This window comes from Octodon degus, unplaced genomic scaffold, assembly GCF_000260255.1.
Source record: "Octodon degus isolate 3935 unplaced genomic scaffold, OctDeg1.0 scaffold00006, whole genome shotgun sequence".
Classification (NCBI taxonomy): domain Eukaryota; kingdom Metazoa; phylum Chordata; class Mammalia; order Rodentia; family Octodontidae; genus Octodon; species Octodon degus.
Genome location: NW_004524582.1, coordinates 11,768,192 through 11,783,273, shown reverse-complemented (window position 1 = coordinate 11,783,273; position 15,082 = coordinate 11,768,192).

Sequence of the window (15,082 nt, the reverse complement as noted above, 5' to 3'; positions counted from 1 at the left end):
CCCGCCGTCGCCGCCCCCGCAGCCCCCGCCGCGCGCGGCTCCTCCCCGCTGCCCGGTGCCGTCCCCTCCCTCTCCCGTCTCCCGGCCCAGCCCGCCTCCCGGCCGCTCGCTCCGGCCCCTCGGGGCGGGGGCACCCCAGCAGGTGGAGAAGACCGTGCCGCCCCCGCTCGGGTCGCCTCTTCCCTTTCTACCCGCCTCCGTCGCCCCCTTCCGCTCGCTCTCCGCGGTCCCCTCTCCTTCGTCCCCCACTCTTACCTCTCTTCCTCACCCCCTCTTTCCCCACTTTCTCCCTCTCCTCCGCATCTTTCTCGCCAACTCCCCCTTCCCCTTCGCCGCCTCCTTCCTTCCCGCCCAGCTCCCACCATCCGCGTCCCCGCCGGCTGCGCAGCCCGGTTCCCGCCCTGGCGCCGGGGTCTGTGCGGCTGCTTTTTTGGCCAGGGCGCCATTCTCGCAGGGCGCGGGACGAGTGTGCCCCCTGGAGTTGGGCCCTGCAGGCCGGGCTGGACCACCGCCCACCTCCACCTGTCCACCTGCGGGCCGGCCGCCTTCCCGCGCGCACCGGCCGGGGCTGCACCCAGCCCGCCGCTATTGGGCGACGCATTCTGGATGTTTCCCGGGGGTTTTGTGCGGTGCCGACGCCGCTGCCGGCCGCGCTCTTTGTTTTAATTGTCCAGAGTATTGGCGCCCTGAGCGGGTTTGTATTTGATTTGCATCCTTGCATCCTTGCGCTCGGGTTTCCACTTTGAGCTGAAAAGAAAATGAATTAATTAGGCCAACACCTCAGCACTCAAGCCACAATGAAAGGGGTGAGGCCTTTGAAGTATGAAAACGGCTTTTTGAAAAAGCAGGACACATCCTCCTCCAGCCGAGGGGACCTAGGTGGGGACTGGCTGTGGGCCGCGGCTGGAGTTCCGCAGCCAGGAGGGCACCGGCTGCCCAGGAGGGGCGTCGGACCCCGACGGGCCCAGGCTGTGCCCTGAAGCTCTAGGAGGCGCTCGGTCGTGTCCAGTGGCTGTGGAAGCTGCTGGGGCCCGCGGCTGTGCTCTGAAACAGTTAACCCACCTTGGAAAGTTCGCAGAAGCTTCCCTTTGGCGCGGGCAGATTTGCTCGGATTGGAACTAAGAATAGACGGGAGCAAGAGGGGACACAGCCCTTTCCTGGTGGAGGCATCACGGCCTTGGGCCAGGCTCTAATAGCCAAGGGGCCGAGCTGGCTGTGGCCACAATGCCAGAGTGGATGGCTTGGGCCCAGGTGCCTGCACCTGCTCTGGACTGTCTCCCTCTGGGCCTGGCCACACTAGGATCTCCTCGCTGGCAGCTGAGTCATCCCTGACCTTTTTTTTTTTTTTTTTTAGGTCACATAAGAGCTGTGGCCTCTCTGAAGCCCCTGGTCTCCAGTCACAAATTCCAAGGTAAAACCATACATCAGGGGTTCTCAAACTTCAGTCTGACCTGAAACTATTGCTGATGGCTGGTGGCGACTCTAGAATTTGTTTCAGTGTCGTGGGGCTCGGGAAGTACCTGTCTGACAATCTCCAGATAGTGCTGTGGCCATTGCGCCAATGACCCCACTTCCAGAAGCCCTGGCTTGCAGGAAAAAGGCTATTCCTACCTGCTCCTAGTCAGCGGCCCCCACTTGAAAGCATTGGGGGTGTGACATGTTCCCCCTCTTCCTGTCCCACTTCCACAGAAACAAAGCACTTAGAATTCTCTGTGTGATGTAGAAAACTATTCATTGTATTGAGTGTCTAAGGGAACAAAAGATAGAGTTGCTTTGTCCCAGATCCTGTCTGTATTTTTTCCATCAGTCCAAAATACAGACTGTACTTTGATCACAAGTGCAAGGAGAATTGTCGGACGATTCAGGCAGGACAAGGGGCATGCTGAGGCAGCACAGTGGATGTGGAGTCCCTGCCTGTCTTCCTGGGCCTCCCTCTTTCTCCAGGTTGATGCCCTTGGTCTTCCAGGAATGGCACCCTCACCCTCAGGGTGTTTGTAATCAGGGTTCATGCAGTTGCCCATGTCAAACCTTCGCAGGGCTTGAGCATTGTGTGTACCCAGGTGCAATCCATGTAGATGTGCCCATAGGGGGCTGGGCTATCTTTACCCTGGCACTGTATACCCAGTGGCTCATTTGTTTATCTTCTGTTGCAGTGGGCACCACCCAGCCCCTGGGATCCAGTGACTCTGCAGGACCATTCACTCTGCCAGCAGCAACAGGCGTGCAGGAAACTGGGTCCTCTTGACAGTGACTTTTGTGCTGTTCTGCTGCCCAGGGCAGCAGAGGATGAGATTGCTGGATTAATCCAGTTTGGAGAGGGGAGCTAGAAGGTCAGGGTTTCTTTTCACAGTGGAGTGTGACATTTGATACACAAGACAGAGTCACTTATTACCTCCCTCTCCCCTCTAGCAGTTTGTGTCAGTAATTTCAGAGGTGTGGTTTGATTTTAGTAGCAGACCATTTATTGAAAAATAAATATACTCCCATTGCCCTATGGAAGAGTTTGAAATTCTACTATTCATTGGTTTGAATTAAGTTTTAATACTCCACTAAAATCTGAAAACCTCCAGGGGAGGCAGTGACCTCGGCTCTCCCCTGCCTGCCTTGGCAGGAGTACCTTTATCATCTCTCCTGAGCAATTCCTTAGGGAGGCTGGGCACAGAAACAATGCCACATCCCAGCAATGAAGGGGGGACCAAGGAGATGGGGTCTGGAGCAAGGACAACTTCTGAGCACTGCAGCCCATCCGGAGGAGCCCCAGGGGCCTGGGGCACAAGGGAGAAAAGCAGGTTCCCAGGCTAAACACACTGCCCTGGTCTCGACAGCCTCATGTCCTGGCCCAGGGGCCCTCAGATCCTGCAATGGTTTAAGATCAGTAAAATCTCTGGGACCAACACAGTTGGCCAACTCTCTCTCTCTCTCTCTCTCTCTCTCTCTCTCTCTCTCTCTCTCTCTGTATTTAATACAGGATCTGTTGGATCTCACTACACAGATCAGACTTGTAGTGATCGTCCTGTTTTCAGCCTCCCAAGCACTGGGATTACAGGTGCGTGCCACCACACCCAGTCTTAATTGTCATCTCAGTGTGCCTCTGGGGCGGGGCTGGCACGGCAGGCCGGGGATCGAACCCTGGTCCCTGCATCTGCCTAAGCAGGTGCTTAATCTTCTGAGCTATCTTGCCGGCCCTGGCCAACTCTTAACTTGCCAAATAAAAATATTTTTTTGAATTCAAACTAAAACATGCTGTGGTCTGTCAACATTATTTTATTAGGACGGTCTCCCTTTATTCACCCCCACATCTGAACTAAGGACTGAACTCAAAGCCTTTACACTGATCCATATCCCTAGTTATCTCCCTCCTCCTCGTCCTCCTCCTCCTTGATCTCCTTGCTCCTCCTTCTGTATTGGGAATTGAACTCAGGACCTTGTGCTTGCCAGGCATGCACTGTGCCACTATATACTGGCCCTTCTCAGCCCTTTTTCTGTGCATCCTAGAGGGCTGGGATTACAGGTGTGTGCCACCAGGCTCAGAGGCAGGAGGATCACAAGTTTGAGCCCAGCCTGGGCATATACAATTCAATAGCACCCTGACTCAAAATTAGAAATAAAAATTTTTAAAAAGGGCTGAGAAGGGCCAGGGATATAGCTCAGTGGCACAGCACCTGCCTGGCAAGCACAAGGCCTTGACCAAAAAATTAAGAAGGGCCCAACATTGTGATTAAAAAGACAAAGAGGCCTTTGACAGAATGTAATTTGCTTGTGAAAAATACCCTTCTTGTCTTTGTCTCCTTTCATTGGGGGCCAGTGGGAATTGCACTGTGGCTGTCCAGGCTAGGAACTTAATGGGCAGTCAGAACATCCAGAGGAAAGGAATCTGTCTCTATAGATAGCCCAGACCACTGGGTTGCGGGAAGTGGAGAGCTCTCTTCTACTCATTCCCTTCCGGTCCTGCATAAACTGCTGGGCCCAGGCAAAGACTGTCAGCTCCGGGAGCTTCCTGTATGACCTCAGGTCAGAGTGCAGCCTGCCAGTTGTCCCCAGCCCTGGGCCAATTCCACTGGCCTGTGGAAGTTGGCTGGCTTGTTCTCCAAGTACACCACAGGTGCCCTGAAAGCTGGGGCTTCTCTCTATGTCCTCTCTGTGCCTGTCACATGCCACCTGTGTAAGTTCTCAGGCTCAGCACAGAGTAAATTACGTCCAGCTCCTCTCACTTTTCTTTCTTCCCTGGCTCTGGTTTCCCTGCCTTCCTAACTCCTGGCCTTCCTACCTCCTGGCCTTCCCACCTCCTGGCCTTCCTTCTTTATCCATTCACCCTCCTCTCCCTGTCTATTTCCACACTCCAGGTTCTCTGGAATCCTGCAGGCTTTTTGCCATTCCTACCCCTCCTGCTCACTAAGATTTCAGTTATTCAGAGTAAAGATGAATGAACTTCAACACTTCCCTTTTATATCAAAATAGAAGAGAAGAAAGCAAAAAATAGAAAGGAAGCTAGCTGTCAGCCAGCGCATTCCCCTCCCAATGCCAAAGCCATGGCCCTTTTGTTTTGCCATAGGTCACCTCTGGGAGCTAGCAAAATCCTGCATACCAGATTTTATGTCCAATATTTCTATTTGCTGTGACCTTTGGACTTTACTGTTCCTAAACCCATTTCCAGCATGTTTTCTTTGTTCCGCAGGCTCCACACTTACCAGTCACCCCCTATTCCTCAGAGCATCCCCCCAGATTCCAGCCTGGGCTCCTCAACCCCACCAGTTGCTGACCCACAGCCTCTCTGGAGGGCTCTGCAAAGTTGTAGTGAAAAGGACAACATCAGCGGCTGTGGGAGCTGAGTGCTTCTCCTTGGTTTCTATGGTTGGTGAAGGGCTCTGAATCACTGGGACTGCAGCCCTGGCACGCTCCAGGATGAGCTCTGCTTCTGGGCCTGTCAGATGAAGTGCTGTTGCTCCTAGCTATTTTTGGCTCTTTGCCTTTTGGAATAGGTACACGTTCAGCTCCATTCTTGCCCCAACCCTGAGTGGAGGAGAGGCAGCTTTCATAGCCAAGTGTGTCTGGTGTCAGGTGTACTTGTCCCTTTGGGAGCAGCAGAAAATCCTGGGCTGTGCAGTGCCCAGGTGGGCAGCAGGGAAACCCATTCCCTGGCCCTCTTGGGCTCCTGATAAAGAGCTCTATGGACACAGCACCCTCTGGCAGGTGCAGCGGGCTGCCCAGAACCTCCTGGTCATGCAAGGATCTGCTTCCTGCCTTGTGGCTGTGGTTATAGAAACTCCAGCCATTATCTTGGGACTGTGGCTTGGAATGGGGAATTTCAGGCTTAGGAAGCACAGAAATATCTGAGGATCTGAGGAAAATATGTACATTCTCAAGGCGTGTGTAAAAGGGGCTTTTGTTGGTAATGTGTGTGTGAGAAAGGACAGTAGAGAGAAGTTTGATTGACTGTGAAATCCACTAGGGACAGGGAGTGAGAGATGAGAGTATCAGTATACACCACTGGACAGGGGGCAGGTACGCTGGAAAGTCAGGAAAAGCCAGTTGTCCCTCCATGTCAGGACCATGTCTTAAAACTGAATCCTGCAGCACAAGTAGTGAAACTTAGGCAAGCATCAACATCAACCCAGGCACAGGGACCAAAGTTGGATCCCCAGTGTGCCTTGCCAGCCCCACCCCTGGGGCATACTGAGGGTGACAGAGACTAGATGTGGTGGTGCACGCCTGTAATCCCCGTGCATGGGAGTCTGAAAAGAGGAGGATCACTATGACTCTGATCTGTGTAGTGAGACCCTGTAGTCCCTGTACTAAAATACATAATAAATAAATAACTAAAGTTCTAATCAAGTATCACTTTGATGGATTAATATGAGTTTAATTAACCCTCATAACAACCCTGAGAGGTAGGCATAAACATGATTACTAAGCTAATTTTAGAAGTAAGAAAATTGAGCCATATGAAAAGTCCCAGGTCCATGGTTGGGAAGAACATAGCCATCTTAGAATCTGGCTAATCAGCTTATTTTTAGAGTGGTAGGAATTGAATCCGGGCCCCTGTGAGTTGCATTCTGCCACCCAGCCCAAATCCAGCTTCAGGGTTGCTTAACTCAGGGTTACTTGAGGAGTAGTGTGCACACCACTACACTGAGTCCCCACTAAGGAGAGGCAACTAGGGGTAATGCCACGTGTTGGGGTTCAGACTTGAATCTGTTCTGGTGCTTCAGAAGGTGCTGCAGGGCATCTGTGGCCATGTTACACATACCTGTTCCCAAGTGGCACATTTCCAGCCTTATTAAAAAACTGTTTGAGATAAGGTCTCACTAAATCACTATCTTGTCCAGGCTGGGCTGAAACTCATGATCCTCCTGCCTCGGCTTCCCCAAGTGCTGGAATTACAGGCATGCAACACTAGGCCTGACTTTCAAATTCCAGTTCTGATCATTTTGATCCTCATTTTGTGCATATATAAAAGTGGGGATTCAGCTATGGATGTGTCCATTAATACAGTGTTCCGAAGGCCAGATAGGATAGTAAAGATGCATAATGTGTGACAGCTTGTCAGGCGCTAGACAAAAGGGAAGCATTGTGTTTTATTCATACTTGCTGATTTCTAAAAATAAGCTCACAAAGAAATACATATCTCTTGGGGCTGGGGAGATGGCTCAGTGGAATAAGTGCTTCCCTGACAAGCACAAGGGCCTGAGTTCAATCCCTGGTTCTGCCAAAAAAAAAAAAGGAATACATATCTCTTGTAAGAATCTCAGCCCGGCATGATGGGGGCTTAATGTAACCCTAGCGTGCTGGCAGGCTGAAGCAGGAGGGTTGTCTCTCTGCGTGAATAGCAGCCCTCACAAAGCACCTGGGAAGTAGTACAAAATGCATAAATACGGGCAGTAGCTCATGTCTAAAGATGAGCCCACCCATGACCATGTCTTCCACTGTAACCCAGAGGGAAGTCCCACTCCAGGTTTTTATCCTGAGCACAGCACCTCACTGTGGGAGTGGAGAGGAAGCCTGAGCCAGCTGAGGTAAAGGAGAGTGATGCTCTCTGCCCACCCGCCTGCCCTTGGGCATCTTCTAGCCCTGCCCAGGAGCCAGAGCCAGGAAGGAGCAAGCCATCTCGAGCACCAGGAGCCCCCAAGCAGAGACTGCTCAGACGCTTCTTGCCAACTCACTGAGCTGTGGAAGATAAAAATAAAGCAGTGTTTTGAGTCACTGAGTTTCTGAGTAGTTTATTCACAGCAGTAAATACCATGCACTGTATTAGTACTTTAATTGAACAGTATCATTAGCTCTGAACTTCCTCGCATTTAAAGCCAAAAGGGGACTTCGATGGATTATAGGAAATTTTCACCTTGAGGTGTTACGAGTTTCTTGAATGGAGAGCTCATCCTACTATCTCCTGGTAGTTGAATCAGAATGAAAATTAAGCCCTCATTACACAAGAACCTCTCCTATCTTTACCAAAATTACAACTGCACAAAGTCTACGATTTGCCCTGCCAGAGCACAGTGAAGAATTGTAGTTATCAGGAAGAAGAAAATGTCCCTGTACCTGGCCCAGATCGCTCAGGCTGGAGAGCCCGTACCTCTTGCCTCCTCCCTGTCCCAAATTAAGTCACAAACAGGCTCAGTGACTCTAGGGTCCTAAGCAGGCTGGATTAATGATTAAAATAGAAATGCTGAAAATAGTTGAAACTGAAGCAGATTGGATGATTTATTCAAACCTTCAGGAAAAATTACTATTCAGCCCAGAATTGAAATTTAGACCTGAGTTTCCTAATCAACTAGAAAGCAACTCTTCCCTGGAGCCAACTACAAACCGAAACAGAGAAAATACATGAAATCTGTGCACCTTGGTCCTTGAGTCCGTCGGAGCCCATGCCTGTGAGATCAGGAGTCGTGTCATGTCTGATGGTCCTGCGGACAGGGCACGTGGTGCTCACCTGTTCCCGGGGCTCGCTCCCGTAACTAAACTTTGAAGTCTGTAGGATGAAGGGCATGGAGGTGAACGAGGATGTGTGATGCCCATTCTGCCCAGTGTGGCTCTGAGAATGGGCGCCCCTGCCTGCTGCTCCCATTCTTAGCTGTCTAAGGATGACCTTGGGAAGATGGACAGGGAAGTATCCTGGGAAGAGGTGCAACTGCAATTATGAAGCCCCAAGAAGAGGAACCCTTAAGGGCTGGCCAAATAGCTCATCAGATTAGAGTTCCTGCAAGCAGGCACAGGGGCCAGGGGTTTGATCCTCGAGACTGTCATGCCAGCCACGCTCCCAGGGAACGCTGAGACAGCAAGTGAGACTGGGTGTGGTGGTGCATGCCTGTAATCCGAGCTCTTGGGAGACAGTAAACAAGCGGATCACTATGAGTCCGATCTAGTAGTGAGACCCTGAACACCCTGTAGACCCTTCCCTAAAATAAAAGAAAGAAAGAAAGAAAGAAAGAAAAGGAAGAGGAACACCTGGGGCCATCAGGTGGTGCCAGAGGCCAGGAAGGATCTGGAGGCTGCACAGAGAGTGTGGCTAGTCTAGCACTTGGGTTTTGGATTTCCATCGGCCCACCCACATGTGGCGCTTTGGTCAAGCCGGCCTAGAAAATGAATACAGAGCTAGCTCTTCATGTTCCTTTTCATCCTGTGCTATTGGGCACCAACGAAATACACCAAGATTCTTGATGAGCCCGCTGGCTCTTCCCCAAGCAACCTCTGCCCCTGCCCACCTTCCTTCAGGTTTGTACTGGTGCCCACAGCTATCTTGGAGACACTTGGTGTTGGGGCCAGAAGCAGCTGTGGTGATCCTACCAGTACCCTGGTATGCCAGGTGTACAAGGGATTATGCCACCAATAGAGAGGAGGCACTGGGCCCACACACACCTTCTCACTCCTAGACTGTGTTAATTCATATTATCAATTAACTCGACCAGTCACAAATGTTTGCCAAACAAATATTAAATTTTTAATCACTGGTTAAGACAACATCTTCTACCTCCCTGAGGCCTTTGAATGGAGAACAATACTCCTTAAGAGAGGAGCAAATTTCTAACAGCAAAGCATAGTGTGGAAGTATGAGGTAAACAGGGAGATTTGGGGAGATAGGGTAGGGTCCTGGACCCTTTATCTCTGTCCTAAGCAACTGCTGTGTCCGGTGTTGGACTGGGCCCCCCTGGGAAATTCTGCCAGTGGGCTGAGGAGAAGCTCCCTGTCCTGTGTGCTTCGGGAGGCCACGCAGGCTGCGACTGATGCCCTCCTAGATGCAGAAGGAAGCTCGGGCCTCATTATATGCAGGCACCACTACTGCTGTTTTAAACTCCAATACTGCTGAACAATTCAGAAATAGATCCATTATAGGTCTAGCTTTAGCCCCAGGGCTTCAGCACAGGTCACTAGAAAAATCCAAGATTTCATAGCAATTCAAACTCTTAAGAGAGAAAGGAAGAAATTCTCTTCAGCACCTCCACCTCCAACTCCTTCCCACCCCGGCCTCCTGGGGAGCTCCTCCTCGTTTCTCTAGAGCATTGGAATAAATAGCTCTTCCGATGAACTTGAAATCTAAATTTTTCTTCAGCTATTAATTGATAAGAGCAGCTCATTTTACCTTCCGTGCTCTGAAGTAAGATTATAGTGTAAATAAACTGGGTCGGGCTTAGCAGGATGGACGTGAACTGTTCTCTAATTCCTCTTAATCTCCAGTAAAGGAATAACTAGGATTTGGATGTCAACATTCAATAAGCAATTATGTCGTTTCTCACCTCCATCTAAATTAGCCCCTGTTCCTTCCAGCAAAATCCAGCGAATCCCCAGACTTCAACCTTAAATTGCAATCTCTTTGTATTGTTCTAGCTGATGAGAGGAAAGTTGAGGTTGGGAAGGGGGATTTGATTGAATTTATATTAATTTTTAGATGATCAGGGATCTCTGTCTGACTTGAATCTGATCAGGGAAAAGAGGTTAGTAAACAAGAATTGCCTCTACCACTGATAACCTCGCTGTGCTCAGCATTTCCTGAGACCGAATTCTCATTTTCAGAGCACATTAGAATTATTATCTAATTATTAATCACGCCCTCCAGCTCTCAGGAGCTCATGGTGCCTGTGGAAGTTAATGAAGGCTCTTACCTATAGATCTGGTGCTCAATCACAGTGACTAACCGGACACCTATGACAGGGCGGGCACAGGAGGAATGAAGGAAGGAGGAAGAGTCCAACAGAAAGAAATGAAGAATGGGATCTAGGAAGGAGCAGGGGGAGAAAACAAAGCTCGACTGTCACTTCAGAGCACCTCATTAGGAAAGTGGGGCAGTAAAGGGGGAACTCACCAAGTAATCTGCCTAAACTTTAATTAATTATTCATTGATATATATTTATGTGGCACACTTTCTCTTGGGAACCCAATATGCTTTGCAAATATATTAAATAATTAACTCACAAATCTGAGTGGAGAGACAGAAAGCAGCTTCAGAGCTGGCCGAGTGGATTGGAGGGGGGTGGGTGGGCATCTTGCTTGGGAGAGGCCACCCTTGGCCACTCGCCTGGGACTGTGTGACACAGGTCTCCTCTGGGGCTAATGGCACAATTCTGAGTCTGTTCTGGTGCCTACCACAGTAAGCAGGGCTTGTTTACATAGACAGGCAGTGACAAATAGACAACACACACGACTAAGTGTGAATTGCTATAAAACCTGAGAGAATTTGAAGGGAGAGTATTAGTGAAGGTTAATGGAGTACATTTAAAAAAAAATACTGCCTGAAGACAAAGATAAAAGGAAGTATTTCAAATCAAGATTATCGATTACAACACTAGATAAAAAGAAATTGCAAAGGCCAAAGGCCAAATGTTGGGTAATAAGTTTTACAAAGTTGCATTTAAAGAGCTTTTGAGTTCCTCGGATTGTCTCCTCCCTGCATTGCCGACAGCATGCCACATTTTAAAAGTATCTGTAATAAATGTGGTTCAAACCTCCCTTCGGAAACCATGCATGCATGTGTGAAACCAGCGGTGGGCAAAACCACAACACAACATAACAAAACTTAGGAAGCTAAGATAAACACACAAAAAGCAAGAAATGAAAGGAGCAGCTGCTCAGACACAAGGAATATAGCTTGGAGTGAGGGCCACCAATGCCACAGAGAGTTTTCACGGTCCTGGGCCAAGTTCTCTCTGTTACCTGCAAGCCCAGGCATGGTTCGCTGCACCTTGAAACAAGATGATTAGAATGCACATGTGTAGGAGGGCAGTCCCGGTTCATGGAGCGATCAGGGTAATTAAGAACTACAACTTCTTAAAGCTCCTGCAAGCAGGCTCAGGGGTTGGGGATCTGATCCCTGCGCCTGCCTTGCTGGCCCTGCCCCCGGGACATGCTGAGATGGCAATTGAGACTGGGTGTGGTGGTGTGCTCTTGTAATCCCAGTGCTTTGGAGGCTGTGAACAGGTAGATCATTATGAGTCCTATCTAGTAGCGAGACTCTGAACACTCTGTAGGCCCTTCCCTAAAACACACACACACACACACACACACACAAAGAACCACAACTTCACTAGGCATAGTGATGCAGGTTTGTAATCCCAGTTCTCTGGGAGCCTGAGGCAGGAGGATGGCAAATTCAAGCCCAGCCTGGGCAACTTTGTGACTTAGTGGAACTTCCCTCAAAGCAAACAATTTATTTATTATTTATTTATTTTTGTATGTTAGGGAACCCTAGCCCCTGCGCCTGCTTGCAGGCACTTTAATCTGCTGAGTTATTTGGCTGGCCTTTTTTTTTTTTTTTTAACAATTTAAAAAGGGACTGGTGATGTAGGTCCTTTCAAAGGTCCTGAGCTCGATGCCCAGCACCAAACAAACAAAACCCCTCACAGCTTGAATTGTTTAAGTGTACATCACTGGAGGACACATGGCCTGGTGGCTAACGGTAGGTGCTGGCCAAGCGATCTACGAAAGTTTAAATGTAGAGAGAAAAGGGGATGCCGATTACCAGGAGAGAGATTTTCTGATGTTTTTAAAACAAGAAATGACCTTACCTCAAGACGACTATAGGAAAATAAAAGTAAAAGAGGAAAAAGTATTCAGTTGAAAAGTAGTGAAATAACTTCTTAAGAGCAAAGAAAGCCACTTGATTGATTCCCAGCTCCAGCTGGACTCTTGATGGCTTTCAATTTCCATTTTATTTTACCCTGAGTGTGCGTGTGTGCGTGTGTGTGTGCACGCGCACATGTGTGTGTGCTTGTGTGCATGTAGGCACATTACTGTGGATAGAACCCAGATGTCTTCGCATGAGGTTAATGGTAGGCCTTTTGTTTTTCTTTTGAGACTGGGTCTCACTAAGTTGCTAAATTGTCCAGGCCAGGTTCAAACTCAAAATCTTCGTGCTTCCACCTTCCAGGATGCTACAAGAACTTTTCTTTCTCTCTCCTCTCTTGTTTCCTGTGGTAACTTCTCTCTAGCTCTGTCTCGCATTCAGATCAACCACGGTTTTCTAGCTGTGCTCACAGCTTTAGATCCTGTGGTCTGCGTCTGTGTAACCCTCCCCACCGCCTCCCATCTCCTGTGGGAACCTAATCCTGGCAGCGATGGGGTTTAGATGGGGAGCCTTTGGGGGGTAACCGGATCCTGTGGGCGGAGTCCCCAGGAAATGCGTTACTGCTCTTAAGAAAGGGACCGGAGAGCTCCCTCGGATGGACACAGTACGGTGTCATCTCTGAACCAGAAGGGGGCCCCTCACCAGAGGCCAAATCTGTCAACACTTGGATCTTGGGCTTCCAGAGCCCAGAACTCTGAGCAATAAATTTCTGCTGTTTAGAAACTACTTCATCTATGATATTTTGTTTTGGAAGCCCAACATGGCCAAGGCATATAAATAGCGCTAACACCCTCTAATCTGAAGTACCAAAAGCTTTTCCAAACGGTATCATTGAGATGTTCAGGTAGTACTTTATTATTCATGTTATGAATCTATTCAAGAATATTTGCTATATCTTTTATACACTGTATACAGTTACATACAAAATAACATACACCATGTATTCTAATACATAACAGCTGCATAGTTACCTACTGAATGGTTCCAACTCACCTTTACCTCATTCAGCTCTCCAGATTTACATTGATGGTGGTTAAGCCACGTGACACTTCTAAATCTTGCACTTCAAGTTATATAAAAGGAATGTCTGCTTACCTAACCAAGTCAACAAAAAGAAGCAGGCAGAATACCAGCAAAGTCCTGGCAGATGCAACAGAGAAAAGCCCGCTAAGGCTGGACCTCCGATTGCGGTCTCCTTGCCCCTCACGTTCACCAGGGAGGACCACAGCCAAGGCTTTTAGTTTTTGACTCCGAAAAGGACGGTGGAGATCTGAAGAGATTTAGCCATTTTCAAGGTCACACATGGCCAGCATGGTAAAAAGGCAGGACATGGGCGTCTTCGGCCCGCAGGCCAAGCCGCCTGGGGCTGGGCAGCTACTGCTACGGGAGCAGAGGATGCGGGCAGCCGACCCCTGTCAGAGCTGCTGCCTCTTGGGAAATCTTACACAGCTTTTCCAATTCGTCCAGACTACAGTTACGCATCCAAATGATTCTATTACAGCTTTTAATACTCTGTCACCTCCCCAAAAACTGGAGGTGAGGGAAATATTTAAAGTCGCAAGAACCTAGAGAGCAAACAACCATTTCCTTTCCCATTTCTGGGTGAATGAAGAAACAGCAAGGCTGTTTTTGCATTTCAAACTTTAAATTAAAAAGCTGACCTACAGAAACCTGTTTGATTTGGCTCAGCGAATAGGGGGAGCCTTGCCCTGGCTGGGAGTCTAGAGCAAAACTAACGTGGGGTCGTTTCATCTACCCAGTATGGTCTACATCGGTGGAAAAATAAAGACAATTTTAGGTTGAAAAACTCTAACCATGTTCTATAGAAAAAAAATGTAATCTGCAACACTCCTCACACTCCTCAAATTCCTGGCAATGCTTATTTTCGCTTCATAAAGCCTCCACCCCAGTCCTCTTCGTCAGGTGTGCTCTGTTACAAGGATTCAAGGGGACAGGAGGCTTTGTCCCTCAGGAGGCGTTGGCAGTATCTGGAGGAAGCTTCGGTTGTTACAATGAGGCACGGGGTGCTAGGTGACGGGCATCTGCTGAGATAAAGGACAGAGGTGTCATTAAACATCACAGGACACACTGCGCCACAGAGAAGATGCTGACTGCAAAGACCAGTGCGGCTGAAGCGGGAAAGCCCTGCTCCGTGGCCACCATAGTTGGACTTTTTTGTTTGAGACAGGGTCCCCTTATGTAGCTCAGGCTGGCCTTAGACTCACTGTGCAGCCCAAGCTGGCCTGCTACTTGCAGCGATCCTCCTGCCTCAGCCTCCTGAGTGCTGGGACCACAGGCATGTGCCACCATGCCCTGCAGCTGGCCACCGTATTGAGCAGGTGATAATCAACAGTTGCCTTCCCCTTCCTCCCTTGTCCCCACATTTTTGTCCCTCCAAGGCTTAAGGCTGTGTTCACATGCTATGCATGACAGTAGCTTGAAACAGAATTTTTTTTTTTTTGCAGAACTTCTGTATCTCTAAATGTTGGATACTTGGGTATATGGAAATGTTATTATGATGTGTTTTATTATTAGCGTTCATTAAAAGTTGACTCAGCAGCATTTATAGTTTGAATTTGTCTGATTGAATGTTGGTTAGGAATTGAAGCCCCAGCACACGAAGGCCACACGTCACTTTTCAGGAGAGACAACACCAGTTGCTCAGATGTCTTGCATTCTATTAAAGTCGAAATCAGGCTTCCCTGTCAGCCTGGTAGGGAGAAACGTGGTTGGTTTGCGATCAGGAAGCCAGGCTTCTAGCCCAGGAGGCTCTTTGTCCTGGAGAGGAGGGCAGATCTGGGCTGCTGGAGTGTGGCCCCTTAGCCACCCCTGAGTCCTCCCTATTATCCCCGCAGACCTGGAGGATCAGCCTGCCCACAGAGCCCAGCTGCCTGGAGACACCTGCCACTGAATGAAGTCACTGGCCGGGTTAGCAGAGGCCACGGCAAGAAGTTTGACAGACTCCTGCCTGGCTTCCCAGGCCCACAGCCCAGGCTGAGCGAGTGAGCTCTCCCTGTCCTCCACCAG